The 5,043-nt window shown below is 49.6% G+C and overlaps 1 protein-coding gene across 1 annotated transcript in view; it reads left to right on the top strand.

Moving 5' to 3' along the window:
• The window catches only part of LOC109328152 (Niemann-Pick C1 protein-like), a 32,899-nt gene that overhangs the window by 12,712 nt on the left and 15,144 nt on the right, over positions 1-5,043 (top strand). The window lies entirely within an intron of this gene.

Here is a 5,043-nt window from a genome sequence, read left to right as displayed (position 1 = left end):
GGATAAGGAAGAGAATGAGGATGAGGACGAGAATGAGGAAGAGGATGAGGATGAGGATAGGAGGAGGATGAGAATGAGGTTAGGATGAAGAGGAGGATGAGGATGAGGACGAGGAAGCGGAAGAGGATAGGATGAGGACTAGAATGGGGACGAGGATAGGATGAGGATGTGGAAGAGCATAGGATGAGGACGAGGATGAGGACGAGGATGAGGATAGGATAAGTACGAGAATGAGGATGAGGATCAAATGAGGATGAGGATGAGGAAGGGGATGAGGAAGAGGATGAGGATGAGGACAAGATGAGGACGAGAATGAGGATAAGGATAGGATGAGGACGAGGATAAGGATAGGATTAGGAAGATAATGAGGATGAGGAGGAGGATGAGGATAGGATGAGGACGTGAATGAGGACGGGGATGAGAATAGGATGAGGACGAGGATGAGGATGACGATAGGAATAGGACGATAATGAGGATGAGGATAGGATTTCGATTAGGACGAGGATGAGGATAGGATGAGGTCGAGAATGAGGATGAGGATAGGATGATGAGTAGAATGAGGATGAGGAAGAGGATGAGGATGACGATTGGATGAGGACTTGAATGAGGATGAGGATGATATGAGGAATGGTATGAGGTTAGGATGAGGACGAGGATGAGGATAAGGAAGAGGGTAGGAGGAGGATGAGGATGAGGAAGAGGAAGAGGAAGAGGAAGAGGAAGAGGAAGAGGAAGAGGAAGAGGAAGAGGAAGAGGAAGAGGAAGAGGAAGAGGAAGAGGAAGAGGAAGAGGAAGAGGAAGAGGAAGAGGAAGAGGAAGAGGAAGAGGAAGAGGAAGAGGAAGAGGAAGAGGAAGAGGAAGAGGAAGAGGAAGAGGAAGAGGAAGAGGAAGAGGAAGAGGAAGAGGAAGAGGAAGAGGAAGAGGAAGAGGAAGAGGAAGAGGAAGAGGAAGAGGAAGAGGAAGAGGAAGAGGAAGAGGAAGAGGAAGAGGAAGAGGAAGAGGAAGAGGAAGAGGAAGAGGAAGAGGAAGAGGAAGAGGAAGAGGAAGAGGAAGAGGAAGAGGAAGAGGAAGAGGAAGAGGAAGAGGAAGAGGAAGAGGAAGAGGAAGAGGAAGAGGAAGAGGAAGAGGAAGAGGAAGAGGAAGAGGAAGAGGAAGAGGAAGAGGAAGAGGAAGAGGAAGAGGAAGAGGAAGAGGAAGAGGAAGAGGAAGAGGAAGAGGAAGAGGAAGAGGAAGAGGAAGAGGAAGAGGAAGAGGAAGAGGAAGAGGAAGAGGAAGAGGAAGAGGAAGAGGAAGAGGAAGAGGAAGAGGAAGAGGAAGAGGAAGAGGAAGAGGAAGAGGAAGAGGAAGAGGAAGAGGAAGAGGAAGAGGAAGAGGAAGAGGAAGAGGAAGAGGAAGAGGAAGAGGAAGAGGAAGAGGAAGAGGAAGAGGAAGAGGAAGAGGAAGAGGAAGAGGAAGAGGAAGAGGAAGAGGAAGAGGAAGAGGAAGAGGAAGAGGAAGAGGAAGAGGAAGAGGAAGAGGAAGAGGAAGAGGAAGAGGAAGAGGAAGAGGAAGAGGAAGAGGAAGAGGAAGAGGAAGAGGAAGAGGAAGAGGAAGAGGAAGAGGAAGAGGAAGAGGAAGAGGAAGAGGAAGAGGAAGAGGAAGAGGAAGAGGAAGAGGAAGAGGAAGAGGAAGAGGAAGAGGAAGAGGAAGAGGAAGAGGAAGAGGAAGAGGAAGAGGAAGAGGAAGAGGAAGAGGAAGAGGAAGAGGAAGAGGAAGAGGAAGAGGAAGAGGAAGAGGAAGAGGAAGAGGAAGAGGAAGAGGAAGAGGAAGAGGAAGAGGAAGAGGAAGAGGAAGAGGAAGAGGAAGAGGAAGAGGAAGAGGAAGAGGAAGAGGAAGAGGAAGAGGAAGAGGAAGAGGAAGAGGAAGAGGAAGAGGAAGAGGAAGAGGAAGAGGAAGAGGAAGAGGAAGAGGAAGAGGAAGAGGAAGAGGAAGAGGAAGAGGAAGAGGAAGAGGAAGAGGAAGAGGAAGAGGAAGAGGAAGAGGAAGAGGAAGAGGAAGAGGAAGAGGAAGAGGAAGAGGAAGAGGAAGAGGAAGAGGAAGAGGAAGAGGAAGAGGAAGAGGAAGAGGAAGAGGAAGAGGAAGAGGAAGAGGAAGAGGAAGAGGAAGAGGAAGAGGAAGAGGAAGAGGAAGAGGAAGAGGAAGAGGAAGAGGAAGAGGAAGAGGAAGAGGAAGAGGAAGAGGAAGAGGAAGAGGAAGAGGAAGAGGAAGAGGAAGAGGAAGAGGAAGAGGAAGAGGAAGAGGAAGAGGAAGAGGAAGAGGAAGAGGAAGAGGAAGAGGAAGAGGAAGAGGAAGAGGAAGAGGAAGAGGAAGAGGAAGAGGAAGAGGAAGAGGAAGAGGAAGAGGAAGAGGAAGAGGAAGAGGAAGAGGAAGAGGAAGAGGAAGAGGAAGAGGAAGAGGAAGAGGAAGAGGAAGAGGAAGAGGAAGAGGAAGAGGAAGAGGAAGAGGAAGAGGAAGAGGAAGAGGAAGAGGAAGAGGAAGAGGAAGAGGAAGAGGAAGAGGAAGAGGAAGAGGAAGAGGAAGAGGAAGAGGAAGAGGAAGAGGAAGAGGAAGAGGAAGAGGAAGAGGAAGAGGAAGAGGAAGAGGAAGAGGAAGAGGAAGAGGAAGAGGAAGAGGAAGAGGAAGAGGAAGAGGAAGAGGAAGAGGAAGAGGAAGAGGAAGAGGAAGAGGAAGAGGAAGAGGAAGAGGAAGAGGAAGAGGAAGAGGAAGAGGAAGAGGAAGAGGAAGAGGAAGAGGAAGAGGAAGAGGAAGAGGAAGAGGAAGAGGAAGAGGAAGAGGAAGAGGAAGAGGAAGAGGAAGAGGAAGAGGAAGAGGAAGAGGAAGAGGAAGAGGAAGAGGAAGAGGAAGAGGAAGAGGAAGAGGAAGAGGAAGAGGAAGAGGAAGAGGAAGAGGAAGAGGAAGAGGAAGAGGAAGAGGAAGAGGAAGAGGAAGAGGAAGAGGAAGAGGAAGAGGAAGAGGAAGAGGAAGAGGAAGAGGAAGAGGAAGAGGAAGAGGAAGAGGAAGAGGAAGAGGAAGAGGAAGAGGAAGAGGAAGAGGAAGAGGAAGAGGAAGAGGAAGAGGAAGAGGAAGAGGAAGAGGAAGAGGAAGAGGAAGAGGAAGAGGAAGAGGAAGAGGAAGAGGAAGAGGAAGAGGAAGAGGAAGAGGAAGAGGAAGAGGAAGAGGAAGAGGAAGAGGAAGAGGAAGAGGAAGAGGAAGAGGAAGAGGAAGAGGAAGAGGAAGAGGAAGAGGAAGAGGAAGAGGAAGAGGAAGAGGAAGAGGAAGAGGAAGAGGAAGAGGAAGAGGAAGAGGAAGAGGAAGAGGAAGAGGAAGAGGAAGAGGAAGAGGAAGAGGAAGAGGAAGAGGAAGAGGAAGAGGAAGAGGAAGAGGAAGAGGAAGAGGAAGAGGAAGAGGAAGAGGAAGAGGAAGAGGAAGAGGAAGAGGAAGAGGAAGAGGAAGAGGAAGAGGAAGAGGAAGAGGAAGAGGAAGAGGAAGAGGAAGAGGAAGAGGAAGAGGAAGAGGAAGAGGAAGAGGAAGAGGAAGAGGAAGAGGAAGAGGAAGAGGAAGAGGAAGAGGAAGAGGAAGAGGAAGAGGAAGAGGAAGAGGAAGAGGAAGAGGAAGAGGAAGAGGAAGAGGAAGAGGAAGAGGAAGAGGAAGAGGAAGAGGAAGAGGAAGAGGAAGAGGAAGAGGAAGAGGAAGAGGAAGAGGAAGAGGAAGAGGAAGAGGAAGAGGAAGAGGAAGAGGAAGAGGAAGAGGAAGAGGAAGAGGAAGAGGAAGAGGAAGAGGAAGAGGAAGAGGAAGAGGAAGAGGAAGAGGAAGAGGAAGAGGAAGAGGAAGAGGAAGAGGAAGAGGAAGAGGAAGAGGAAGAGGAAGAGGAAGAGGAAGAGGAAGAGGAAGAGGAAGAGGAAGAGGAAGAGGAAGAGGAAGAGGAAGAGGAAGAGGAAGAGGAAGAGGAAGAGGAAGAGGAAGAGGAAGAGGAAGAGGAAGAGGAAGAGGAAGAGGAAGAGGAAGAGGAAGAGGAAGAGGAAGAGGAAGAGGAAGAGGAAGAGGAAGAGGAAGAGGAAGAGGAAGAGGAAGAGGAAGAGGAAGAGGAAGAGGAAGAGGAAGAGGAAGAGGAAGAGGAAGAGGAAGAGGAAGAGGAAGAGGAAGAGGAAGAGGAAGAGGAAGAGGAAGAGGAAGAGGAAGAGGAAGAGGAAGAGGAAGAGGAAGAGGAAGAGGAAGAGGAAGAGGAAGAGGAAGAGGAAGAGGAAGAGGAAGAGGAAGAGGAAGAGGAAGAGGAAGAGGAAGAGGAAGAGGAAGAGGAAGAGGAAGAGGAAGAGGAAGAGGAAGAGGAAGAGGAAGAGGAAGAGGAAGAGGAAGAGGAAGAGGAAGAGGAAGAGGAAGAGGAAGAGGAAGAGGAAGAGGAAGAGGAAGAGGAAGAGGAAGAGGAAGAGGAAGAGGAAGAGGAAGAGGAAGAGGAAGAGGAAGAGGAAGAGGAAGAGGAAGAGGAAGAGGAAGAGGAAGAGGAAGAGGAAGAGGAAGAGGAAGAGGAAGAGGAAGAGGAAGAGGAAGAGGAAGAGGAAGAGGAAGAGGAAGAGGAAGAGGAAGAGGAAGAGGAAGAGGAAGAGGAAGAGGAAGAGGAAGAGGAAGAGGAAGAGGAAGAGGAAGAGGAAGAGGAAGAGGAAGAGGAAGAGGAAGAGGAAGAGGAAGAGGAAGAGGAAGAGGAAGAGGAAGAGGAAGAGGAAGAGGAAGAGGAAGAGGAAGAGGAAGAGGAAGAGGAAGAGGAAGAGGAAGAGGAAGAGGAAGAGGAAGAGGAAGAGGAAGAGGAAGAGGAAGAGGAAGAGGAAGAGGAAGAGGAAGAGGAAGAGGAAGAGGAAGAGGAAGAGGAAGAGGAAGAGGAAGAGGAAGAGGAAGAGGATGAGGATGAGGATGAGGAAGAGGAAGAGGATGAGGATGAGGACTAGCTTATGAAGAGGATGAGGATGAGGATAGGAGGAGGATAAGTCAGAGGATAGAATTGGAGGAGGATAAGAATGAGGATAGGATTAAGAG

Source organism: Lupinus angustifolius, chromosome LG15 (genome assembly GCF_001865875.1).
Source record: "Lupinus angustifolius cultivar Tanjil chromosome LG15, LupAngTanjil_v1.0, whole genome shotgun sequence".
NCBI classification, from domain to species: domain Eukaryota; kingdom Viridiplantae; phylum Streptophyta; class Magnoliopsida; order Fabales; family Fabaceae; genus Lupinus; species Lupinus angustifolius.
The sequence above is the reverse complement of the archived record's forward strand: the minus strand, read 5'-3'. Positions and strand labels throughout refer to the sequence as shown.